Genomic DNA, 27,995 nt, shown 5'->3' with positions numbered 1-27,995 from the left:
CCTGTGCGTTTGCAACAGAATTTCTTCCAGGACAAATTATCCAAACCTATCTCCAAGCGGACACTATTACACCAAAAGCCATAACACATGTGATCAAAAACTGAAAAGGCACTCCTGAAAGCCACAGAAACATGGCCACTGGAATGAAGAGTAACGTGGATGAAATGTTGGCAACAAGTAACATATTTTCTAAATCTATAACATTTCTACTAGTGGTTGAGAAAATGGAAGAACTTTGCAAAGGTAAGGAAATAAATTGGCCTGAGGTGTATGATCAGGAGAAGCAAACGGTAAAGTCTGATTACTTGGTGGGACTATTTCAGCAAGTCAGCAGAGATATACAGCAAGAAGCTGAATGCCCGATTAAATCCGAGGCACTAGGCATCTGTGACAAGGGTATCTCCACTTTAACAGAGCTAGGTAAATATGCTCCAGAGGGGAAATGTGATGATGCCAAAACAGAGGAGCTTATTAAAGCCATTGACGAACTGAATGTAAGGGCCATGGCCTTTTATTCCAAAAGCAAGTCTTTTACAAATCAGCCATCTTTCTTGACAGCACCCCCCAAGTCAAGTCAACAGCAAATCTATGACTCAGCAAATACAGATGTGGTCCAGATGCACTTAAGACAATCTCATCTACGTCTACAAATGGCTGAAACCCAGCTAAAAATTGCAAATGAACGGAACGAGAAGACTATGGACAACTTGGATCAGAAGAAAAAAGCTCTTGCTGAAATTGTGAGTGAGCTGAAACATTATAATCTCAAGGAGATCGACTTCAACAAGAGAATTGTGGTGCTAGCGAAAGGCCTGGAAATCATGGGGCAGGTGAAAGAACAGTGGGAGAAACTGGTGCACTTCTTTCAGATCATTTCAAACATTGTTAAGACCACTCTTAGTGAAAATCTTAAACATTTTAAGCAGACTGTTGAAATAGCTGTAGAGAACAACTACACCTACAGCATGTTTGTCAAAGACAAAATCTACACTAATGCTCTGAATGCTTCTGCCTACGCCTATTTGGTTAACATGATGTCTACCACTTACACTGAGGTGTCTGTCCAGTACCTGATGAACAATGTCAGTACTCTGGGAAGACTGATGACCATGGATCCAAACTCACCTCAGTTCCTTGCAGAGATTGACAAGTTAGGGAAGGAATGCGAATCTGCCCAAAATGGTATCAACAGCCTTGCAGCAAGAAACAGGAAGGAGTTGTACAACAGATGCGAGGAAAGAATAACTCAAATCAAGACAATCCTTACCCCAGCACTGGCCCCACTGAGTGAAAAGGACAATCTCAATCTGAAGAAGGCAATAGATGCAATGAAGGAACCAATTCAGAAGGTGGAGGAAGACAAACCAGCAACTGAGATGAAGGCTATAACTGAGGATGATGCTGACCAATATGCATAACTTCATAATTGTGCATTTAATAGTGCATTTTCCTATACTTTTCTTTTCTTTTTTCTGTCTTTTTAATGTAGTATGTATACAGTATTACATTTGACAAAAACATGATTAGAAGGTTTGACCTAATTCCTGTCTGTTAATTTATTCTGAATAATCAATTTTGTGCTTTTGATTAAATTACTGCAGCATCATACTGTCTCGTATTGTTTTTCTTTGTGATTCAAAGAACTTTAAAATCCAAGAGGTAATATGTATGCCAAACAAACAAACAAAAAACCATTTCAGATTGCAGAGTAGCTATTACTAATTATTAGCTAATGCTCATCTCTTTTTCAGTAGAAAAAAGAAATTGGAGTTTAGATTTACTAAAGTGTAATGAGTGAACTAAAGCCATTAGATTTTAGTAAACTCACAATTCTTCACACATTAATTGTGTTGCACATTGAGTGTGAGTGCAGTGTGGTGAACAGAGGAATACAGGCTTAGTAAAGGAAGTAGCAGTTCTTAGCAGCTAGGGTGGTACTGATGGGCCCAACATCTTAGTAAAAACAAAGTCTGACACTTTACACAAAAAAGAAATCACAGACACTATGATTTCATTATTTCAAAACATTAGCTATAATGAATCATTTTAGTGAATTATTATGATTATGAATTATGACTGCTCAAGTAAGGACATCCATGTATGCAAACAAAGCCATTATAATAAACACTCTCTCTCTCTTTCTCTCTCTCTCTCTCTCTCTCTCTCTCTCTCTATATATATATATATATATATATATATATATATATATATATATATATATATATATATATATATATATATATATATATATATATATACAGTGCATCCAGAAAGTATTCACAGTGCTTCACTTTTTCCACATTTTGTTATGTTTCAGCCTTATTCCAAATTGTATTAAATTATTTTTTTCCCCTCAAAATTCTACACACAATACCCCATAATGACAAAGTAAAAAAAGTTTGTTTGGAATTGTAACAAATTTATTAAAAATAAAAAAAACAAAAAAATCACATGCACATAAGTATTCACAGCCTTTACCATGACACTCAAAATTGAGCTCATGTGCATCTTGTTTCCACTGATCATCCTTCAGTTGTTTCAACAACTTGATTGGAGTCCACCTGTGGTAAATCCAGTTGATTGGACATGCTTTGTAAAGGCACACACCTGTCTATATAAGGTCCCATAGTTGACAGTACATGTCAGAGCACAAACCAAGCCATGAAGTCCAAGGAATTCTTTGTAGACTACTGAGACAGGATTGTATCGAGGCACAGATCGAGGGAAGGGTACAGAAAAATTTCTGCAGCATTGAAGGTCCCAATGAGCACAGTGGCTTCCATCATCCGTAAATGGAAGAAGTTTGGAACCACCAGGACTCTGAGTGATCGGGGTAGAAGGGCCTTAGTCAGGGAGGTGACCAAGAACCCAAGGGTCACTCTGACAGAGCTTTAGCATTGCTCTGTGGAGAGAGGAGAACCTTCCAGAAGGACAACCATTCCTGCAGCACTCCACCAATCAGGCCTGTATGGTAGAGTGGCCAGACGGAAGCCACTCCTCAGTAAAAGGCATAAGACAGCCTGCTTGGAGTTTGCCAAAAGGCACCTGAAGGACTCTCAGACCATGAGAAACAAAATTCTCTGGTCTGATGAAACAAAGATTCAACTCTTTGGCCTGAATGCCAAGCGTCATGTCTGGAGGAAACCAGGCACCGCTCAGCACCTGGCCAATACCATCCCTACAGTGAAGCATGCTGGTGGCAGCATCATGCTGTGGGGTTGTTTTTTGGCAGCAGGAACTGGGAGACTAGTCAGGGAAAGATGAATGCAGCAACATACAGAGACATCCTTGAAGAAAACCTGCTCCAGAGTGCTCTGGACCAGGGTGAAGGTTCACCCAACAGTACAATGGCCCTAACCACACAACTAAGATAATAAAGGACTGGCTTCAGGACAACTCTGTGAATGTTCTTGAGTGGCCTAGCCAGAGCCCAGACTTGAACCCAACTGAACATCTCTGGAGAGATCTGAAAATGGCTGTACCCCGGCGCGCCCCATCCAACCTGATGGAGCTTGAGAGGTTCTACAAAGAAAAATGGGAGAAACTGCCCAAAAATATGTGTGCCAAGCTTGTAGCATCATACTCAAAAAGATTTGAGGCTGTAATTGCTGCCCAAGGTGCTTCAACCAAGTATTGAGCAAAGGCTATGAATACTTATGTACATGTGATTTTTGTTTTTTTTATTTTTAATAAAGTTGCAAAAACTCCAAACAAAGATTTTTTCACTTTGTCATAATGGGGTATTGTGTGTAGGAGTTTGAGGGGAATTATTTTTTTTTTAATCCAATTTGGAATAAGGCTGTAACATAACATAAAATGTGGAAAAAGTGAAGCGCTGTGTGTGTGTGTATATATATAAATATTTGTCATTTCACTTTTCTTGGGGATTAATTAGTCCAGAGGCCTATAAGAGCTTGTCAAGGAAAAAACGTGTGTATGGGTGCATGCATGTATATGTATATGTATATTAGGAACCAAGCATTAAACCATTAAGCTGCAATAAAACTGAGACACAATTGTCTTGGAGAAAAGAAAAACCATGTTCAGTTAGCACAGGCTGTATCAAAAGCCATAGAACCAGAGGACATTAAAATCATAATTCTCACCTTGCATAATCTCTCATGATTCAACTGTATATGTAAACAGATATGCATTGGTGTGTTGTAAGGTGTTCTGCCATTATCTGATGATATGTTTGCAGAAAGTGTGTTACATCTCTAGAGAGACAATTGCCTCCTGGCCTCTTTTTGGTGGAGAATGGAAAAAGATACACATATACACAGACCCGCGCACGCATGCACACACACACACGCACGCAGCATTAGTTTAGCTGCAGATGCAGTTACTGCATCAACACTTCTAACGTGACTGCCATGTGGCCTCTGCAAGTCCAACCCTCATCAACATGTGCTTCATGTATCTGGATCTCTTTTTATCTCATTCTTATTTTTTATGTCATTCTTTCTCTTTCTCTCTTATCCCTATATGCTCTATTTGCTTTCTGCTAGCAAACAAGAGGTTAAAAAGACTATAAGAACCATCTCATGTACAAACAGTGGAGGGGGGGGTTGAGGTGTGAGTGTGTATGCATTCGTGTCTGTATTTGCCAGTGCCTTTGCCTTGCAGAGCTTGAAATGAGTTCAGAGGCAGTCTGGAGGTGAGACTGATCTCTTCCTTCCTTCTTTCTTCCTCTCTCCTTCTCCCTCTTTCTCTCTTGTTCATTGCCCTGGTTTTAGGAGTGTGATGCGATGGATTTGGGAGCGGAAAAGTACACAAGCGGATGTATGGGCTTCTGCTGCCCCTCCTCTCCACCCGAGAAGCCGATCCATGTCCTATCACCATTCCTGTGAGAGTGTGCATGAAGGGGAGAGAGAAGGAGGGGAGCCAGTGCTTGTGTGTGTGTTTGTGTGTGTGTGTGTGTGTTTGTGTGCATACGCGCATGTGTGCATGTCCCAGCACCCATTCTGAGGGGAGGAGGGAGCTTTAACTGGCCGTTGGATGTCACAGAAGCAGGAGTGTGTGAGAGAGCGCAGACAGAACAGCCGGGGGTCCTGACGGAAGAGGGAAAGACTGTGCGGAACGACAAGACAAGGGGCTGGCACGTGGACCTTTCAGCCAGCGCTTGCAAGGCATTGGACAATAGGAGCAGGCTGCACTACAACTCTCTGCCTGGAGCCCAGAAGCTGGTGTTGCTTGAGTCTTGACTTTGCGTTTTCTGAACGTTACGGCGGAGAGCCACTGTGCTGGGGGTCTCGTGGGCATTGCCAGTGTGCTGGAGGTGCTGGGTGTTACCTGTGCAGTGCGTCTAAGGTTTGGGTGAGGGAGGGAGCAGCAGGGGAGCATGGCTATACAGCTGATGCCTGAATCCGCCATCTGCCTCCTTATGGTAAGTGAAGTGTTCGATCCCCTCCAAGACAGGAACACACACACACACACACACACACACACACACACCTATAGCAGTGACTGCCACACCCTAGGGACAAAGTCTTCATTGGTCTCTCTGGCTAGATTGCTCTAATGTATTTGATTATTGTTCTCTAACACTCCCACCCTCCCTCTCTACACTCTCCCTCACTCTCTCTCTCTCTACCCCTACACACAGCACTTTGACCACGTGTACCTCTGCAGTAGGACAGCAGAACTAATGCAGCATAGAGATCGTCTCTATACTTAACATTATAATAATAATCTGCAATGCTTGAGAAATGCAGACTGTGGAATGTGGATTTTAAAATTGCAGGTCACCTTACCAAATTGTGGACTATTAAATAAAGTTTGTTTTATTATGCAGACTGTGTGTGTGTGTGTGTGTGTGTACACTGACTATTTCCCTTTGTTTGTTTTATCATTTTTATTTTCATTGCAAAATCTGATGTGTGTGTAGTCTTAAATAGCGTCTCATATGGAAGGTAAACACATACTTTCAGAGTTAGACTGATTTGACTGAAACACTAATCAATATCTTAACATTGTTTAACTGCAAAAGTGTATAAATGGTTTTGATAACCACTGAAAAGATATGGAATGATGAAATGTATGTAGGGCCATTCTAATGTACTACTGACCAATCATTCTCTGCCTCAGGAAGTGTCCTTAATCTCTTATCCAACTCTCTGAGAAAAGGAGAGCGATAGAGAGAAACAGACAAAGAAATATGTAAATGTGCAAAGTAAATGTGTGTATCTTGCTTATGGTCAAAGAAAGAAATCTAATAATTCTGTACTAGACAAATGTGTGACAGATTTACTTAGAGAAGTAAAATAGTTTGAGGAGTTCAGAGTTTTAATAGTGTTGCAGAAGAACAACAAAAACATTGCCTGAATTTCAGAATCCCAGAAAACAGGCACAGAAAATTTGAGAGCAGACTGCTAAATTCAACTAAACAATCCAAAAGAGCAGGGGGAGCAGTGCCAGTACCAGACAGCGATGGCGCAGGTCAGGACACTCTCTATGATGCTGTTGCAGACCAGATCAGGATGACGGACATGCTGTCCTTCTTCAGTCTCCTCAGGAAGCAGAGCTTTCTTCACTAAGGAAAAAGTGCTCAGGGACCATGAGAGATTGTTTGTGATTTTAAGAGAGTGTATGTTCTCACTCTTCACTGTATGTATTAGGGTGTGAGGCATTTGCATCCTTCTGTAGTCCACAATCATCTCTTTTGTCTTTTTGACAACCAGAGAAAGGCATGTCTGGAGAGACTGTGACAAAGGCTTTGACTTCTTTAATTATTTCTGTATTGTTTTTCATGGTATAAATAAAATGTAAAAAGGCAAATCTAAAGCAAACATATGAATCTAATTAATCTAATTAAGGCTAAAGTGAAAACAAAGCAAGCCCACAATAGTTTATTCTATTCTATTCTATTCTGTGTGATGACAATGGAATTGTCAACAAAACCAAAACTGTGATGTCATAATATCACTGACCATTGTCATAATAGCTATTCTTATAATCTGCTTGACAAAGGTAAAATTGGTCAGTCTGTTGACAGAAATGGGAGGTTGCAGCAGCAAAATGCAGTTCTGCTGCTCTCACAGAAGATCTTCGAAGAAGAAGAAAACGAAGATTTTGTTGGACAGGAACACACAAAAAGCAATGAGTAGATTGCAACAAGAACTACCTGACAGAGTAGATACGAAGGAAATTAGAAAACGACACTGTGTTAAAATTGGAAAATTTGAGGAGGAATGTAGTGGGAAGGAGTTGGAGGAGAAGCAGAAGGAGACAAAAAATGAACAGAGTGAAAGATGGCACCTGAAGAGTGAAAGAGAGGATCTAGAGAGTGAAAGACAACACCTGAAGGGTGAAAGAGAGAATCTTGAGAGTGAAAGACAACACCTGAAGAGTGAAAGAGAGGATCTAGAGCGTGAAAGACAACACCTGAAGAGTGAAAGAGAGGCTCTAGAGAGAGAAAGACAACACCTGAAGGGTGAAAGAGAGAATCTTGAGAGTGAAAGACAACACCTGAAGAGTGAAAGAGAGGATCTAGAGCGTGAAAGACAACACCTGAAGAGTGAAAGAGAGGCTCTGGAGAGAGAAAGACAACACCTGAAGGGTGAAAGAGAGAATCTTGAGAGTGAAAGACAACACCTGAAGAGTGAAAGAGAGGCTCTAGAGAGTGAAAACCAAAACCCAAAGTGTGAAAGAAAGAACCTGAAGACATTATGGGACAAAGTAGTGGGGAAGAAAACTAAGCAGCAGCGCATGGGGAGAGCCATGGCTGGGGAAGCTTTGTACTGCTCAAAGGGACCACACACTTCCCAAGGAGGACCAGCTAAAGAAATCGGTAGTATGCAGAAAGGTTTCCCGAGCACATAAAAAGGCTATGATTACCAACTGGCCAAAGAGACAGACGCTGTGCTTGACTACATCAGAACTATGTTTATAACCAGTCAATATGAACTTCTACCAATCCATCCAAAACCTGATAAAGGAGACCTGAATGACGATACTACTGGAACTACAAAATTACTGGGACTACTACTATTTAGCATTCTGAAAAAATACAAATGAAAAAGTCCTCATGTTCTTTAAAAAAAATAAATCAATAAAATGTAAAAAGCTCAAAAAGCTTTTTTAAACATTGGCAACTGTGTATTTGATTTACCTCGGAATGGGTGCAGCTGGTTCATGGCGCATGTGTTCGAGCTTTAGCCTCTGTATTTGGCATTTCAGTGCATCGAGCAGTTGAAACTATAGCAAGCAAAGGCAAAAAGAGCTGTGCGGTCGATGTTTGTGCAAGTGGTCTTCCACATAGTCCCATGCTGTGCTGGGTTTAGGGTGTGTTTGCAGGGAGAGCCCAGCGCTTACAGGCTAAGAGGATTACAGTGGAGCATTGCAGGGACTGTCAGAATACAGAGCGCGCGCGCGCGCGCGCGTGTGTGTGTGTGTGTGTGTGTGTGTGTGTGTGTTTTCTCTACACATTTGGAAGAGAGAAAACAGAGCTGTGATGTAGTTGATAAAATTGCAGGCCTGGCACAGGCTCTGCTCAGAATGGTGAGAGAGCACTGGAGGAGTTTGGGAGTTTATTAATAGCGTTTAGCTCACTACAGAAGGAGTAGATCAGGGCTTTGCTGGGAAGGATGATGATAGGGTTTGATCACACCATTTAGCACAACATTGTCATGTCCATGCTGTGCATGGTTCTAAAGAAAAGGATCTTTGTTATTCAATCCAATACATTTCAAATTGAAATTTTCTGTTTCTCATGAATGAATGTGGACTATAGGATGGGGGGTGTCACTGTTTGTGTGTGTGCGCGTGTGATTTAGACGGTTGAGAGAGTTGAGAGATAATGTCATAACAACGAACCAATTAAAATCAAAATTATTCACACTGTGTTGACAAGAGACACACACACAAACACACACTCACAAAGAGAGAGAGAGAGAGAGAGAGAGAGAGAGAGAGAGAGAGAGAGAGAAACAAAAAGAATCACAATCAGGGCTCACCAGATCTCTCAGAGTCTCTCTGACAGGCCCTAATCCAATCCACCAATTGAAAAACAGAAAGTAGCAGAGAGAATAGCAGTGTGGCAGTATATGAATGTGCCCCCAACAAATATATAATTCACACACACACACACACATCTTTCACACTTACACATCCATACTCACATGTACACATGTATACACCATTGAACTACACACATCTATATTCACATGCACAAACAAACACCCCACACAAATGTTTGGTCTTTGTGCAAATTCACTTGGAGGTAGGCCAACATTCTAGATATAAAATATGTGACAATAAACATAGCCTCAGTACGTTTCATTTCATGCATTTACATCTTGATCCACACAAACACTTTCACACTCCTTTGCCTCACACTCACAAACACAAGAAACACTCGGGTGGCCTTCGGTAGCAGGAGGGATGTCAGTGCACAAAACACTGGCTTGAAATGTTTTTAACCCCCATTTCAATGAAGACCATCATACCTTGCAAGGTATAGCATTCTTTCACTCTCCTGGACAACCTCAGGCTGTTCCTGGAACCAGCAAAGCCAGTGGTTTTGGCCTCTGTCTGAAGCACAAAGGGGGTATGCAGGAGGCGTAGCGGAGCATGTCAGGAGGGTGGGCAGAGCCCTCTCCCAGCAGTGGCAGAGGAGAAAGGGCACATGGAGCACAGTGGCTACGGTTGACACCTGCAGGAGGCGACATGTGGGCAGGGCCAGTATGAGCCCACTTGGACCCATCTGCCACCACAGAAAACTCACCTGCTGTGTGTGTGTGTGTGTGTGTGTGTGTGTGTGTGTGTGCGTGTGTGGGTGTAGATTTGTTGACATTGTTCATGAGTCAGTGAATCATGTTTTTGGTGGATATCATGTTTTCAGCTCACAAATATTATAAATAATAATACAGGTAATAAAACAGGGAAGAAAGTAGATGTTAGCCGGTGCAGCATTTACTTAATTCATTATTCATCTTTAATGTTAGTGTGTAACTCTCATATTGTAGTCTCCTGAAAGACAGACAGAGGCAAATATAGGCAAAGATAGCATTCAACTGTTATTCAGGGATATCCCACCATTGGGAGTGGACGATTAGGGGTGCTGGAGTAGGATGGTATTTGTAGTACATTCCTGTTGTAGGCCTTCCTATAGTGTTTAACTGATTTCCATAACTGAAATACATTATAATGTTTAAAAGTTTAGAAACGTGAGCATAATACTCCAGAAGATGTAGCGTCCTGGTGTGTGAATGAGTAGTAATCTTTCTGAAACAATAAGTTTGATTTAATTCTCGTTTTCATTTCCTTGTGGATTGTATTATTATTTTTGAAACATTTGATTCAAAATTAAGAAATAGTGCAAAAATGTGAAAAGGCACTACAGGATGCATCTTGAATAAACGAAAACCTCGACCAGATGTTGTAAACTTAGAACAGTAATTATGTTCTAAGAATGTTGATAAAAAAGAACAGGAATTTACAATATATACATTTGCCTGCATAGTATCCCAAGTGTTCCATCGACTGCACTCTTCTGGATGAGGATCTCGGATGTTGTTCCTGGGATCTGCTGGAGCCACTCTCCCAGTTTGATGGTCATCGTCCCTAAACCCCTGGTGCTCTGATTGCTACCAGAGCCAGTGTTTCCTCTTCTTTTAGCGTCTCATGTTCCTTGTTGCTGATGTTGCTATCTCTTGCGATTGCTACATCCGTCACTATGACTCTTTTCTGCTGTTTATCCATCACTATTATGTCTGGTGGTTTAGCTATTACCATCTTTTAAACAATTTTCTGGTATACGATGTCTTATCAAAGATAACCCATCCACACTCTAAGAGCATCCACACCATCACCAATCAAATTCTTCGTTTGAGCATCTGTCACTACTACACAGACATACACAGAGACAGAGCGAGAGAGAAGAAGGATGAAAGTGAACAGAGCAACAAATGAAAAGAACCAAACACCATCAATTCTTACCTACCTCAACCCTCTCAGTTTACAGAACAAGCAAATGTGAGAACTGTGACTCACCATTCCCCCCCACCACCTGGAGCTCAGGATACTTCTGTTTAATGTAGTTAATCATGCTGATCTGAAACACTGAGTTTCCCTGAGATGAGTCCTAAAACAATAGACACAGCCTTCAGAAAAAATTCACTATGTCCAATCACAGTCCTGTGTTACACAGCCTCATAGCAAAAATAGTTTGTCATTTGATTCAGGCACCATACTCAGGATGGAGACTAATCCCACTCCCTTTAGGACCTTAAGACCTACCTGCACCACCACGTCCACTCCTGCCTGCACGAGCAGGTCCAGCCGGTACTTGTCATCCTCACGGGTAACGATGGCAGCGCCACACAGCAGCTGTTTGCGGGAGTCTTTAGAGGCCAGAGGGTAGTCTCTGTTCTTCTTCAGATCAGTGCGAGCAATTATAGCCACCAGCTCATCACTGTCGTTCACAATGGGCAGTTTACCTGCAATCAACAAGCGTCCCCACGACCGACCCGTTACTCAGAGAAGAAGTGGAGAAGTGAAAATAACCTTTCAAAGTCCTTTAGAAGCAGTTTCACTTCTCAAGCTGAAAAGATGAAGAATCAGACCTTTTTTTGCTGCACTGCAGGATGTCATTGGCCTCTTTGAGTGTAACACCTGCTGGTGCAACCACTAAATCTTCCCTCTTTGTCATTGCCTGGCAAATATCACAAATAAATCACAAAAAGATGTGAGTTTAAAGAATGTGATTTTACACACACACACACACACACACACACACACACACACACACACACACACACATATATATACACATTTTTTATTTTTATATATATATATATATATATTGCCCTCTTTCACACACTGACACAGAAATATCACAATTTCATGATAGTTCTATTCCACCTATATTTTTAAGCATTGTATGTCATATGTGATTCATTTGTGTTTTTAAAAACCTTTTGTATATTGTATGTACAATCAAAGATGAATCAGAAACCTCCTCCAACAGCCGGTCATAGTCCTTCTCTGAGAGGAAGTCAATGTCTCGTGACGTCACGATTCCCACAAGCTTGCTGCCCATCTTGCCGGTTTCGGTGACAGGGATTCCAGAGAAGCCGTGTCGCACCTTGGCCTCAAACACATCTCCGACCGTGTGCTATGGACTCATCACCACCGGATCCGCGATGAAGCCCTGCTCGAATTTCTGCCATGACACCATATATTGCTCTGCTGATGAGAGGCCTTAGGGAAGCTTGTGTGTAAATCTGCATGTTCAACGTGTTGTTCATTATATTCCTATTAAGACAATTCACTGAAAGTTTGACACCTTAACTTTCCGGACTTCATTTGCTTGGAACTCTGGGGTGCAATTGTGATGGATGATCCCAATACCGCCCATGAGCTGTAATACAAAATCACAGAAAGCTAAATGGAAAAGCAACAGGACTTCATGGTTTTGAGTGTGTGGGGGATACTCACAGCCATAGCGATGGCCATGGAGGATTCAGTCACAGTACCCATGGGGGAGGAAATAAGCGGCGTCTTCAGGGTTATCTTCCGGGTCAGAGCAGAGGTCAGATCCTGAATGACAGACGCAAATGGTAACAGAAAGGAACCAATGTTCTACAGAACAATTATCTTTGTTTATGTTCATGCTTGTATTTTCATACAGACTATGCATTGCACAAAGATAAGAACAGTTTGGGGTGTTACTTTGGAAAGCTTTCATATATGCACACATCTCTGTCCCATTATTAATTTGACTTCAAGTGACTTGGATGTGCTCATTCAAAGCACAAATATTGCTGTTTTTATAAGCAGGGCATCAGTTTAACCTCCCTGTGGTAAGACAGACAAAAACATCCTACGTTCTCTCCCACATTCCAGCACACACACACACACAAAATGTAACACCAAATTTAAATACCACAATATTTACTATCCCATATCCATTACACATGGGAATTTTGGTTCGCTCCTCCCTCACACTGTCATACACACACACACACACACCCCCCTCAGCCTCTCTGCCTGTGACAACACACCCTATGCACCTGGGATGCCAACACCACCTATTTTGCACATCTTATTTGTACTCCTTCATCCCTCTCTTACACTATGCCACACTCCACCCTCTGTTGTAGTCGTGTTCGCACTACATGGCAACTGACTCAGCTCCTCCATCTCACTGAAGGTAGAGGAGACCGCCAGCTCCCTAATTAATTAGGAAGATCCCGCCCCCTTCACTAAATCATTACTAGATGTGCTGTATTTACTGAAACACACACACTGGTAAGCCCTTATGGGGCATGTCAGGAAACCTGCTGAGCTGTTTTGGTGCATTTTGCAAAAGAACTCACCACTTCATCTGAGGTAAAGTCAATGAAGCCAGGCAGGATCAGAAAATCACTGAATCAAAGACCACAGAACAAACAAACAAAGAAAAACAAGCCAAATAAAAAAATATATACCAATTAGTTCACTGAGACATACATGCTACACTCTCACATTCTCATATCAGTTAGTGCATCATATACCAAATGACCGTGGGGAGTTCCACACACCCATGCTGATAGAACGAGGAGACATGACTGATGATTGCTCCCATAGCCACCTGCGACTAGCAGAAGCTCGGACACTTTGTGTGCATACATGTGAGGTCAATTTCAACTTCAAACTTCATGTCCCAGTAGCATGAATTGAACATACCTGCTTGATTTGCAGAGTTGAGCGCATATTCTGGAGTATGGAATAAGTTAATCTACCTAAGAGTATGTTGTCCAATGATGTCGTGTTAATGTTCTTAAGCTGGCGTCATGTCACAGCCTATCCATTAAAGTGGCATTAATGTCCCACCACTGCTTGAGAGGACACGGGAGACAGAGAGGCAGCCAAAGGAAGCCTAACTGTAAACAAAATAGAGCAGCGTATGCGAACATCCGTGTGTGAGAGAGAGAGCATCCCAGCAGTACGACAATCATAAGGCCACAGTTGAGAGTGTCCTCTAGTGTGGGATCTAGTGCAGATAAAGCCTCCATTACAGAGAATAAAGATGACGGCCTAGAGGGCAGTAATAGACAGAGACCTCTTCTCAGCTAGATAGTGCCTAGGGATACATCTTCACATCTTTGATAACATCATCAAAGAAAGCTCTTTGCACTGCCCTACTTGAAAAGCAGAACAAGAGAGGTCATGATCTCCAATTCTGTCTATAGAAATCTATAGAGGCATTACTCATTATGTCATGACCCTGTTATCTATTAGAAACCCACAATTTATCTGAATTAATTATTCATAAATAAATTGTCAGCTTCATGTTCATTCAGATTTCAGTGGAGATCAGCAGGGGTCTATTACTGTGTATTATTATTCATAACACTGTGCCTGCAAACTGTGTGAACAGACACACACAGGTTATTTTCCAGTCCCTGAGTGCTTTTGTGGCACTGCTTGACAGTTGGTGGAGTGTTCCCTAAAAGAGCCTCTGAGCATGATGGATTCGGTAGTAGGAGTTTAGTGAGCAGAGAGGACGAAGACTTACGAGTGCAGGCCATGAACACCCCCCTCCAACTGAGCAGACATGGTCCTCTTCTCAAACTTCAGATCTCCAGGGTACATCATAGAGCTACACTCAACATAGAAAACGACATTACACACAAGCATTCACTCACACACAGCTTCCTCTCTTCCATTTTCTGCTGAAATTCCAAAGAACCCTTGATGCTATAAAAGATAAGAAAGACCATAAATAGAAATGTGTTTGTAGACAAAATATATCCTAGCATTTGTTCTGATGTTTTTCAGTGTACATGAAAAGGGAAATAGAATCATCTTAACTCACATCTTGTTTTTTCGGTAGATGAGTACTGCTGTTGAGCCTTCTTACACTGACAATGGTTTTATTTAAGCCCTATTTAGTAATTACACAACACTGAAAACATCACAGTAAAACAGCAGTATGACCAGCACTTAAGAGTAAATACCTGAGTGCTTTTCACTTGGCTTAGAAGATTTTAAAGCATGCATTAATGCTACATAAGACCATATTGGGGTATTTGAGAAAATCAACAGCGAAGCTAAAGGTCCAGAGATTATAAAGGTTACCATGAAAGTGATGCACATAATATGGGTTTTCCAAGAAACTAGTAAACCCAGCTGACATTTGCTAGACAGCAAACATTGGAGGTGTCTAGTGGACAGGAAATATCTACAATAAACCTTTTATATTTGTTTATCAGGGAGTGTGTATTCTCACAACAGTTCTGAGGAAAATTGCAAATAAATGAAAATCCAGGAAGTTGCCAACAAATTTGATTCTTTTCACTAAACAATGGTTTCTCAATTGCATGCATCTGCGTGCACAAGGAAAACAACTCCTAAATAGAAATAGCATTATCACATTAAATGATTGAAGGTATATGATCACAGGAAACAAAAGAAAGTCTGATTACCTTTAAACTAGGTTTGAATCCTTCAAGCAGACAACCTCAGAGCAATGGAAAACTGAGCCAAAAGCAAAAACTTTGGCCAAGTGGGAAAAGGCCATCCATAATTACAATTTTTTTCATTACACTAGCATAATGTTCTTAGTGGTTGCAGCCTATTCTGGTAACACCCTCATAGTTTTAGCAGGACAAACATTATAGAAGTATGGATAGACTTGCTTGGTGAATGTTTGTCTGAAAGTGTGCACGTATCTGTTGTTGAGAGGATCAAAGAAGGAGATCAGACCACTGTCCCAGTCCAGGAGCACTCTGATCTGCTGGAGGGTCTGCTTCATGGCAAGAGGCATCAGCCTCTCGTCTGACACTCCTATCCCATATTTACCCTTGTACTAACCCACTTGCCACAAGCCATGCTTTATGAGGTCCTCACAGACTCACAGAAAAAAAAGTGATACAGCCTATTAAAGAACGTCACATTTAAGTTACACGCTTTTTTTTCTGTACTCGCACTTCCTCCAAATGTCTCATAGAATCAAATCATTTTCAACTTGCCATGAAGTGGATACAAATCAACAGAACGGCATAAAGAGAAACCACAACAACAAATGAATAAACAAAACAAGACTTTCCATGTTCAACTTGACATCTTTATTAGTTGGTAGTTGTTTAGTTGTTTTTATTTTTTGCTTTCTGCGGAATATGTAAGCACCTGTTTCCACTGAAGTATAAACCACTAAACAGAACTAAAGTGCTAAAAGACATATGTGGAAAAGGAAAACATTACACAATCAAAAACAACCATATTTTGTGCATCTTAATAATTAATTAAATTTCAGTTCTAATTCAATGATTACATCCAACACATTCAATGATTACATCCAACCAAGACATACAGGTTTTGCCTGTTAGAACACAGGGGAATCTTTTTAGCAATATATATTGCTGACTGAACTGACTGGCATCTATTTAGTGCAAATCTCATGGTCATTCCATGGAAAACTACAATGAACACAAGCTGCAGTACAAGATCTCATCATGCATCTTACTGAGATGTAATCTGATCTCCATGTACTGTTCAGAGGAATTCAAAGTCTTTGTCCAGCTCTTTGAAATTAAAATATTAAGTCACAAATAATGATTCCTATGAACATTAAACATATGTAACAAATGTGTCTTTAATAACAGGAACATTGAAAGGAGAAACAGTAACTTCCATAAACTGTAAGAAACAGGTGAACTGGGCTTGGCAAGAGTAGAGGTTAAGAAAGGTCTGCTTGTGTGTGCACATGTGTGCATGCATACCAGCTTGTTCAATATTATTTTTCATTTTTATCACATACTGAAAGTTGCCTAGGTGCTCTGCTACATCAGTCACCATTCCAGAGGCCTTGATCCTGAAAGAACATGCAGGAATGGATGTTGGCAGATTCCATGTGCTGAATGTACACATAGAATTAACAGATACAGAATATATCCTCCTACAAGAGAGGTTTATTGGTAGCTACAAATACATAAAACAGTTTAGTCAAAGTGTTTCCAAAAAAGATCTTATAGCAACTTTAATGATAAAGCATACCAGACTTCACAAGTATTTTTGTTGCATAATTATCTCTGACTCACCCACTAGAGGGCACAACATCCCTATTTAGTCATTTAGTGGTAGTGAATGGCCTGGGCCAATTAAAATTAGACTAACCTTAGCCTTCTATGTTTTATTAAATTATCCTCTCTTCATTATGTTACACCTACATGATTCAATTATTTCTCCAATTCCCACAATGCCTTAGACTCAACCGTCACACTAATCCTTTAAGGTAGAAGTTCTCCTATTGATTGGTTGTCAGCCTTAGTCAGCTTTATGATTGTATAAGAGACATTAAATTTAAATTATTCAATTGTTTAGTTATTGCAATTAATTTGTTTAAAAAATGTTACAATGGCGTAATAGTCAGCAAATATATCTATGTGTAAGGATATAGGCATGCAAATTTTGATACAAGGTTACTTATTTAGGCATTTTTGATGATGATTATACTACTGCAGCACTGTGTGATGCTAATTAGACTACTGAAGTGCTCTGTGATGCTAATTAGACTACTGAAGTGCTGTGTGATGCCAGCTAGACTACTGCAGTTCTGTATGATACCAGTTAGACTACTGCAGCACTGTGTGATGCTGATTAGGCTAATACAGTGCTGTGCGATGTTGATTAGACTGCTGCAGTGTTGTTCTTTATGGGCTTCCTGTCTGTAGGTTAAAGAAGCTGCAGAACATTCAGAAAATGGCTGCTGGAGTTCTTACACACACCAGCTTAAGGGAACATATAACTACTACACTCAAACATTTACACTGGGTTCCTGTTCGTGGCTGTGTGCAGTACAAAATCCTTCTCTTGGTTTTTGCCCTCATGGTCTGACCTGTCCATCCCTTTCTGGTGTTCCTCATATGTCTTTTCCTTCACTCTGTCTCCATCCCTCTGACACTCATCTGCTCTCTGTCCCTCACATCACACTCTGCACTATTGGCGTTTCTGGAGCTGCAGACCCAAGGCTTCTTCCTCCAGCTGCTCATTTACAAGAATTTCATAACTCATCTCTTTGTCTGAGATCATTTCAACCTTTAATTGGTTACTATAGTATGCACTTGCATCAATATTATGTCTATTTTTTTTAACCAGTTTTACTCCATCCTGTTATCTTATTTATATATTTGAATCTTCTTTATATTTTATTTGACCTTTTTTATATTGTATGAACTTGTAAAGTGTCATTGGGTAACAAGAAATGCCCGTAATTTCTTAATGAGAATAAAATTCTTCTTCTTCTTCTTCTTCTTCTTCTTCTTCTTCTTCTTCTTCTTCTTCTTCTTCTTCTTATTATTATTATTATTATTATTATTATTGTTATTATTATTATTATCAAACATTGTATTGATCATCCTTCAAAGGTTGCTGGTGTTACTTTTGGGCTATTATTATCAAATTTAGAATGGTGTGTTTTGCCTGGAATTAGTTTCTTTTGTATTGAGCAACCTAATGGAAAAAGTTATTCTTGAGCAGATAATCTACTATTTTTCACTTAATGAATCATTGATTTCAAGCATGCCTATAAAGCAGATCATTCTACGTGCACAGCACTGACAAAAATGATCGACAAGATATTTTTACAAGAAAATAATGGTCGGAATCGTATTACTTGACTTTACTGTGGCATTTGTTATTAACAAAACAAAGTATATATGGGTTTAGTCTATGGTAAAACAGCAGTTTCTCCTCCCCTAGATGCTTTCATTGTGGTGTTTCCCAGGGGAGCTGTCAGGAAAGAGCTGTCTAAGCTCTGGTTAGCTGAGAATGAATCTGCAAGCCTCACACTGCCCTGTCAGTAAGGAGAGCGAGCATGCCTCTCTCATGGCTCAGAGCTCAGGAGAGGCTGGCCTGCGGTCTAATGGGCGTCTTTAGGAATATCTGTGATAGTAAACACAATATAAATTATGCGAGAGCTCAACATAGTCACACTGCCAGGCAGGTTAGTTAAACCAAAACCCAAAACAGATGCAGCGTGCAGATCTGTATTGTCTTGGTCACCACAGTATGGAACAAGTTACCAACTATGATCATGGGAGTACACAGTTTTGTTGGTGGAGCCCAGGAAGAGCAGCTGCTACCTCAGCTAATGGGGATCCAAATAAAGACACGAAAAACAAAGAAATTTCAGTAGTTATAGGAAGTAAAGCTGTTCTGTAGAATTCAGAATTACAACTCAGACTGCATATTTTTGCAGGACACAGTTATATTGCTTTGCTGACAAATATGAAAGGATGATATAAAAGTTGTTGTTTTGGAGCAGAACAGCATCTAGTCTGGTAGGCTACTACTTCAACTACTCACTTCTTCAAGAGGTATCCACAGTACTTCAGGTACAAACCGTTCTATTCTATCCTCTACAGATTTCTGTGAGTTTATGTTTGCATAATATGAATTTCTGTTTACATTCATCAACTTTTTTATGAAATATACTGTATAGTGAATTTCTTGAAGTCTACACCATAATGAAGTTTATGAAAAAACAATGTTTATGAAAAAAAGCATTTAAATGCTCCTCAATCAAAGATTATTAATTTTGTAAAATGGTGGGTAGTTAAAATAGTATTATTTTCTGCTTTCTACTAATTTTACTTCACTTGTTGTGAAGGAAAAAAAAACTACTAAGCAACCACATGTAACTTATGATGTGTTCTAATCTGAAATTGTTTAGTGGATGAAACACTGCAGGTGCTGTTGTTGTTAGTGCTAACTGCTTTATAGTACAGAAATAATAAATGCTGAATCTCCTGATTGTCTTATTATGGCTTTATGTTATACAAATTTTCTGCCTTACTCTATTTTAGGGAAAACAATGGCGCTGTCAAAGCTCAACCAAGCTACTAAGAGTTTCACCAAAGCACAGGATTACAGAAATGACATCATGCTGCTGATGCAGCCCTATGCTAACTGGGAGCAGTATCTATTGCCGGCACCCGTCTCCATCGATTTACTGGCTCAGCTGGTACGCATTTCTGCTGCAGATGACTTCTCCATCAATAAAAATCCACCAAAAGACGGGTTCAAATTCATCAGATACCCCAATTCTTTTAGGGCCTGCCTCTTTCAAGTATGTAATGGTTGCTGGCAAGCCTTTAATGTTGCTCACAAGAACATGGACCAAATTCGTATGTACACCGGACAGGTTCCAGAGTACATCAAAAACTCAGTTGGGCTCATAATACAGGAGGATGATGGTCTTGTCCAAGCCTTCTTACCAGCTGAGCTTCAGAACATTGCGCACATATCATCAGAATGCTTAAACCTGGCCATCATGACTGAGAAACAATTCTCAGATATCATCAAGCTGATGCAAGAACTGGTGGAGGCTTTGGTGAATGCAAGACAGAGTCATGATGAGGAGATGGAAGAAATCAAGAAAAACATTGAGATAACAAAGATTAAACGGGCTGAAGCTAAGGAGGCAAGCGACAGGGCCGAGGCTGCTTTCAATCTGGCTAATGAAAAATTAGCTGAGGACAGAAGGGCCTACCAGCAAGCAATGAAAGATTTGCCAAGTGGATGGGGCCTTTTTGGCCTGAAGCTAATATCAAGTATGTCAGAGCAAGCAATATCAATAGCCTTTGCGTTTGCAACTGAATTTCTTCCAGGACAAATTATCCAAACCTATCTCCAAGCGGACACTATTACACCAAAAGCCATAACACATGTGATCAAAAACTGAAAAGGCACTCCTGAAAGCCACAGAAACATGGCCACTGGAATGAAGAGTAACGTGGATGAAATGTTGGCAACAAGTAACATATTTTCTAAATCTATAACATTTCTACTAGTGGTTGAGAAAATGGAAGAACTTTGCAAAGGTAAGGAAATAAATTGGCCTGAGGTGTATGATCAGGAGAAGCAAACGGTACAGTCTGATTACTTGGTGGGACTATTTCAGCAAGTCAGCAGAGATATACAGCAAGAAGCTGAATGCCCGATTAAATCCGAGGCACTAGGCATCTGTGACAAGGGTATCTCCACTTTAACAGAGCTAGGTAAATATGCTCCAGAGGGGAAATGTGATGATGCCAAAACAGAGGAGCTTATTAAAGCCATTGACAAACTGAATGTAAGGGCCATGGCCTTTTATTCCAAAAGCAAGTCTTTTACAAATCAGCCATCTTTCTTGACAGCACCCCCCAAGTCAAGTCAACAGCAAATCTATGACTCAGCAAATACAGATGTGGTCCAGATGCACTTAAGACAATCTCATCTACGTCTACAAATGGCTGAAACCCAGCTAAAAATTGCAAATGAACGGAACGAGAAGACTATGGACAACTTGGATCAGAAGAAAAAAGCTCTTGCTGAAATTGTGAGTGAGCTGAAACATTATAATCTCAAGGAGATCGACTTCAACAAGAGAATTGTGGTGCTAGCGAAAGGCCTGGAAATCATGGGGCAGGTGAAAGAACAGTGGGAGAAACTGGTGCACTTCTTTCAGATCATTTCAAACATTGTTAAGACCACTCTTAGTGAAAATCTTAAACATTTTAAGCAGACTGTTGAAATAGCTGTAGAGAACAACTACACCTACAGCATGTTTGTCAAAGACAAAATCTACACTAATGCTCTGAATGCTTCTGCCTACGCCTATTTGGTTAACATGATATCTACCACTTACACTGAGGTGTCTGTCCAGTACCTGATGAACAATGTCAGTACTCTGGGAAGACTGATGACCATGGATCCAAACTCACCTCAGTTCCTTGCAGAGATTGACAAGTTAGGGAAGGAATGCGAATCTGCCCAAAATGGTATCAACAGCCTTGCAGCAAGAAACAGGAAGGAGTTTTACAACAGATGCGAGGAAAGAATAACTCAAATCAAGACAATCCTTACCCCAGCACTGGCCCCACTGAGTGAAAAGGACAATCTCAATCTGAAGAAGGCAATAGATGCAATGAAGGAACCAATTCAGAAGGTGGAGGAAGACAAACCAGCAACTGAGATGAAGGCTATAACTGAGGATGATGCTGACCAATATGCATAACTTCATAATTGTGCATTTAATAGTGCATTTTCCTATACTTTTCTTTTCTTTTTTCTGTCATTTTAATGTAGTATGTATACAGTATTACATTTGACAAAAACATGATTAGAAGGTTTGACCTAATTCCTGTCTGTTAATTTATTCTGAATAATCAATTTTGTTCTTTTGATTAAATTACTGCAGCATCATACTGTCTCGTATTGTTTTTCTTTGTGATTCAAAGAACTTTAAAATCCAAGAGGTAATATGTATGCCAAACAAACAAACAAAAAACCATTTCAGATTGCAGAGTAGCTATTACTAATTATTAGCTATTGCTCATCTCTTTTTCAGTAGAAAAAAGAAATTGGAGTTTAGATTTACTAAAGTGTAATGAGTGAACTAAAGCCATTAGATTTGAGTAAACTCACAATTCTTCACACATTAATTGTGTTGCACATTGAGTGTGAGTGCAGTGTGGTGAACAGAGGAATACAGGCTCAGTAAAGGAAGTAGCAGTTCTTAGCAGCTAGGGTGGAACTGATGGGCCCAACATCTTAGTAAAAACAAAGTCTGACACTTTACACAAAAAAGAAATCACAGACACTATGATTTCATTATTTCAAAACATTAGCTATAATGAATCATTTTAGTGAATTATTATGATTATTATGGCCCTAACCACACAACTAAGATAATAAAGGACTGGCTTCAGGACAACTCTGTGAATGTTCTTGAGTGGCCTAGCCAGAGCCCAGACTTGAACCCAACTGAACATCTCTGGAGAGATCTGAAAATGTCTGTACCCCGGCGCGCCCCATCCAACCTGATGGCGCTTGAGAGGTTCTACAAAGAAGAATGGGAGAAACTGCCCAAAAATATGTGTGCCAAGCTTGTAGCATCATACTCAAAAAGATTTGAGGCTGTAATTGCTGCCCAAGGTGCTTCAACCAAGTATTGAGCAAAGGCTATGAATACTTATGTACATGTGATTTTTGGTTTTTTTATTTTTAATAAAGTTGCAAAAACTCCAAACAAAGATTTTTTCACTTTGTCATAATGGGGTATTGTGTGTAGGAGTTTGAGGGGAAATTTTTTTTTTTTAATCCAATTTGGAATAAGGCTGTAACATAACATAAAATGTGGAAAAAGTGAAGCGCTGTGTGTGTGTATATATATAAATATTTGTCATTTCACTTTTCTTGGGGATTAATTAGTCCAGAGGCCTATAAGAGCTTGTCAAGGAAAAAACGTGTGTATGGGTGCATGCATGTATATGTATATGTATATTAGGAACCAAGCATTAAACCATTAAGCTGCAATAAAACTGAGACACAATTGTCTTGGAGAAAAGAAAAACCATGTTCAGTTAGCACAGGCTGTATCAAAAGCCATAGAACCAGAGGACATTAAAATCATAATTCTCACCTTGCATAATCTCTCATGATTCAACTGTATATGTAAACAGATATGCATTGGTGTGTTGTAAGGTGTTCTGCCATTATCTGATGATATGTTTGCAGAAAGTGTGTTACATCTCTAGAGAGACAATTGCCTCCTGGCCTCTTTTTGGTGGAGAATGGAAAAAGATACACATATACACAGACCCGCGCACGCATGCACACACACACACGCACGCAGCATTAGTTTAGCTGCAGATGCAGTTATTGCATCAACACTTCTAACGTGACTGCCATGTGGCCTCTGCAAGTCCAACCCTCATCAACATGTGCTTCATGTATCTGGATCTCTTTTTATCTCATTCTTATTTTTTATGTCATTCTTTCTCTTTCTCTCTTATCCCTATAGGCTCTATTTGCTTTCTGCTAGCAAACAAGAGGTTAAAAAGACTATAAGAACCATCTCATGTACAGACAGTGGAGGGGGGGGTTGAGGTGTGAGTGTGTATGCACTCGTGTCTGTATTTGCCAGTGCCTCTGCCTTGCAGAGCTTGAAATGAGTTCAGAGGCAGTCTGGAGGTGAGACTGATCTCTTCCTTCCTTCTTTCTTCCTCCCTCCTTCTCCCTCTTTCTCTCTTGTTCATTGCCCTGGTTTTAGGAGTGTGATGCGATGGATTTGGGAGCGGAAAAGTACACAAGCGGATGTATGGGCTTCTGCTGCCCCTCCTCTCCACCCGAGAAGCCGATCCATGTCCTATCACCATTCCTGTGAGAGTGTGCATGAAGGGGAGAGAGAAGGAAGGGAGCCAGTGCTTGTGTGTGTGTTTGTGTGTGTGTGTGTGTGTTTGTGTGCATACGCGAATGTGTGCATGTCCCAGCACCCATTCTGAGGGGAGGAGGGAGCTTTAACTGGCCGTTGGATGTCACAGAAGCAGGAGTGTGTGAGAGAGCGCAGACAGAACAGCCGGGGGTCCTGACGGAAGAGGGAAAGACTGTGCGGAACGACAAGACAAGGGGCTGGCACGTGGACCTTTCAGCCAGCGCTTGCAAGGCATTGGACAATAGGAGCAGGCTGCACTACAACTCTCTGCCTGGAGCCCAGAAGCTGGTGTTGCCTGAGTCTTGACTTTGCGTTTTCTGAACGTTACGGCAGAGAGCCACTGTGCTGGGGGTCTCGTGGGCATTGCCAGTGTGCTGGAGGTGCTGGGTGTTACCTGTGCAGTGCGTCTAAGGCTTGGGTGAGGGAGGGAGCAGCAGGGGAACATGGCTGTACAGCTGATGCCTGAATCCGCCATCTGCCTCCTTATGGTAAGTGAAGTGTTCGATCCCCTCCAAGACAGGAACACACACACACACACACACACACACACACACACACACACCTATAGCAGTGACTGCCACACCCTAGGGACAAAGTCTTCATTGGTCTCTCTGGCTAGATTGCTCTAATGTATTTGATTATTGTTCTCTAACACTCCCACCCTCCCTCTCTACACTCTCCCTCACTCTCTCTCTCTCTACCCCTACACACAGCACTTTGACCACGTGTACCTCTGCAGTAGGACAGCAGAACTAATGCAGCATAGAGATCGTCTCTATACTTAACATTATAATAATAATCTGCAATGCTTGAGAAATGCAGACTGTGGAATGTGGATTTTAAAATTGCAGGTCACCTTACCAAATTGTGGACAATTAAATAAAGTTTGTTTTATTATGCAGACTGTGTGTGTGTGTGTGTGTGTGTACACTGACTATTTCCCTTTGTTTGTTTTATCATTTTTATTTTCATTGCAAAATCTGATGTGTGTGTAGTCTTAAATAGCGTCTCATATGGAAGGTAAACACATACTTTCAGAGTTAGACTGATTTGACTGAAACACTAATCAATATCTTAACATTGTTTAACTGCAAAAGTGTATAAATGGTTTTGATAACCACTGAAAAGATATGGAATGATGAAATGTATGTAGGGCCATTCTAATGTACTACTGACCAATCATTCTCTGCCTCAGGAAGTGTCCTTAATCTCTTATCCAACTCTCTGAGAAAAGGAGAGCGATAGAGAGAAACAGACAAAGAAATATGTAAATGTGCAAAGTAAATGTGTGTATCTTGCTTATGGTCAAAGAAAGAAATCTAATAATTCTGTACTAGACAAATGTGTGACAGATTTACTTAGAGAAGTAAAATAGTTTGAGGAGTTCAGAGTTTTAATAGTGTTGCAGAAGAACAACAAAAACATTGCCTGAATTTCAGAATCCCAGAAAACAGGCACAGAAAATTTGAGAGCAGACTGCTAAATTCAACTAAACAATCCAAAAGAGCAGGGGGAGCAGTGCCAGTACCAGACAGCGATGGCGCAGGTCGGGACACTCTCTATGATGCTGTTGCAGACCAGATCAGGATGACGGACATGCTGTCCTTCTTCAGTCTCCTCAGGAAGCAGAGCTTTCTTCACTAAGGAAAAAGTGCTCAGGGACCATGAGAGATTGTTTGTGATTTTAAGAGAGTGTATGTTCTCACTCTTCACTGTATGTATTAGGGTGTGAGGCATTTGCATCCTTCTGTAGTCCACAATCATCTCTTTTGTCTTTTTGACAACCAGAGAAAGGCATGTCTGGAGAGACTGTGACAAAGGCTTTGACTTCTTTAATTATTTCTGTATTGTTTTTCATGGTATAAATAAAATGTAAAAAGGCAAATCTAAAGCAAACATATGAATCTAATTAATCTAATTAAGGCTAAAGTGAAAACAAAGCAAGCCCACAATAGTTTATTCTATTCTATTCTATTCTGTGTGATGACAATGGAATTGTCAACAAAACCAAAACTGTGATGTCATAATATCACTGACCATTGTCATAATAGCTATTCTTATAATCTGCTTGACAAAGGTAAAATTGGTCAGTCTGTTGACAGAAATGGGAGGTTGCAGCAGCAAAATGCAGTTCTGCTGCTCTCACAGAAGATCTTCGAAGAAGAAGAAAACGAAGATTTTGTTGGACAGGAACACACAAAAAGCAATGAGTAGATTGCAACAAGAACTACCTGACAGAGTAGATACGAAGGAAATTAGAAAACGACACTGTGTTAAAATTGGAAAATTTGAGGAGGAATGTAGTGGGAAGGAGTTGGAGGAGAAGCAGAAGGAGACAAAAAATGAACAGAGTGAAAGATGGCACCTGAAGAGTGAAAGAGAGGATCTAGAGAGTGAAAGACAACACCTGAAGGGTGAAAGAGAGAATCTTGAGAGTGAAAGACAACACCTGAAGAGTGAAAGAGAGGATCTAGAGCGTGAAAGACAACACCTGAAGAGTGAAAGAGAGGCTCTAGAGAGAGAAAGACAACACCTGAAGGGTGAAAGAGAGAATCTTGAGAGTGAAAGACAACACCTGAAGAGTGAAAGAGAGGATCTAGAGCGTGAAAGACAACACCTGAAGAGTGAAAGAGAGGCTCTGGAGAGAGAAAGACAACACCTGAAGGGTGAAAGAGAGAATCTTGAGAGTGAAAGACAACACCTGAAGAGTGAAAGAGAGGCTCTAGAGAGTGAAAACCAAAACCCAAAGTGTGAAAGAAAGAACCTGAAGACGTTATGGGACAAAGTAGTGGGGAAGAAAACTAAGCAGCAGCGCATGGGGAGAGCCATGGCTTTGGAAGCTTTGTACTGCTCAAAGGGACCACACACTTCCCAAGGAGGACCAGCTAAAGAAATCGGTAGTATGCAGAAAGGTTTCCCGAGCACATAAAAAGGCTATGATTACCAACTGGCCAAAGAGACAGACGCTGTGCTTGACTACATCAGAACTATGTTTATAACCAGTCAATATGAACTTCTACCAATCCATCCAAAACCTGATAAAGGAGACCTGAATGACGATACTACTGGAACTACAAAATTACTGGGACTACTACTATTTAGCATTCTGAAAAAATAAAAATGAAAAAGTCCTCATGTTCTTTAAAAAAAATAAATCAATAAAATGTAAAAAGCTCAAAAAGCTTTTTTAAACATTGGCAACTGTGTATTTGATTTACCTCGGAATGGGTGCAGCTGGTTCATGGCGCATGTGTTCGAGCTTTAGCCTCTGTATTTGGCATTTCAGTGCATCGAGCAGTTGAAACTATAGCAAGCAAAGGCAAAAGGAGCTGTGCGGTCCATGTTTGTGCAAGTGGTCTTCCACATAGTCCCATGCTGTGCTGGGTTTAGGGTGTGTTTGCAGGGAGAGCCCAGCGCTTACAGGCTAAGAGGATTACAGTGGAGCATTGCAGGGACTGTCAGAATACAGAGCGCGCGCGCGCGCGTGTGTGTGTGTGTGTGTGTGTGTGTGTGTGTTTTCTCTACACATTTGGAAGAGAGAAAACAGAGCTGTGATGTAGTTGATAAAATTGCAGGCCTGGCACAGGCTCTGCTCAGAATGGTGAGAGAGCACTGGAGGAGTTTGGGAGTTTATTAATAGCGTTTAGCTCACTACAGAAGGAGTAGATCAGGGCTTTGCTGGGAAGGATGATGATAGGGTTTGATCACACCATTTAGCACAACATTGTCATGTCCATGCTGTGCATGGTTCTAAAGAAAAGGATCTTTGTTATTCAATCCAATACATTTCAAATTGAAATTTTCTGTTTCTCAT

General features: G+C 40.6%; 1 long non-coding RNA gene across 2 annotated transcripts in view; it reads left to right on the top strand.

The window, feature by feature from the left end:
* LOC145656170 (uncharacterized) overlaps window positions 1-27,995 on the top strand; it is a 541,800-nt gene that overhangs the window by 14,022 nt on the left and 499,783 nt on the right. For both annotated transcript variants that reach the window (XR_014121865.1, XR_014121864.1), the window contains exons 2-3: window positions 4,737-5,386; window positions 24,020-24,669. This is a non-coding gene — a long non-coding RNA (uncharacterized LOC145656170). The remainder of the gene's footprint in view (window positions 1-4,736; window positions 5,387-24,019; window positions 24,670-27,995) is intronic.

Source organism: Electrophorus electricus, unplaced genomic scaffold (assembly GCF_041902795.1).
Source record: "Electrophorus electricus isolate QZ-2024a unplaced genomic scaffold, ASM4190279v1 Scaffold53, whole genome shotgun sequence".
NCBI classification, from domain to species: Eukaryota; Metazoa; Chordata; class Actinopteri; order Gymnotiformes; family Gymnotidae; genus Electrophorus; species Electrophorus electricus.
This window is presented reverse-complemented; position numbering and strand designations above follow the sequence as displayed.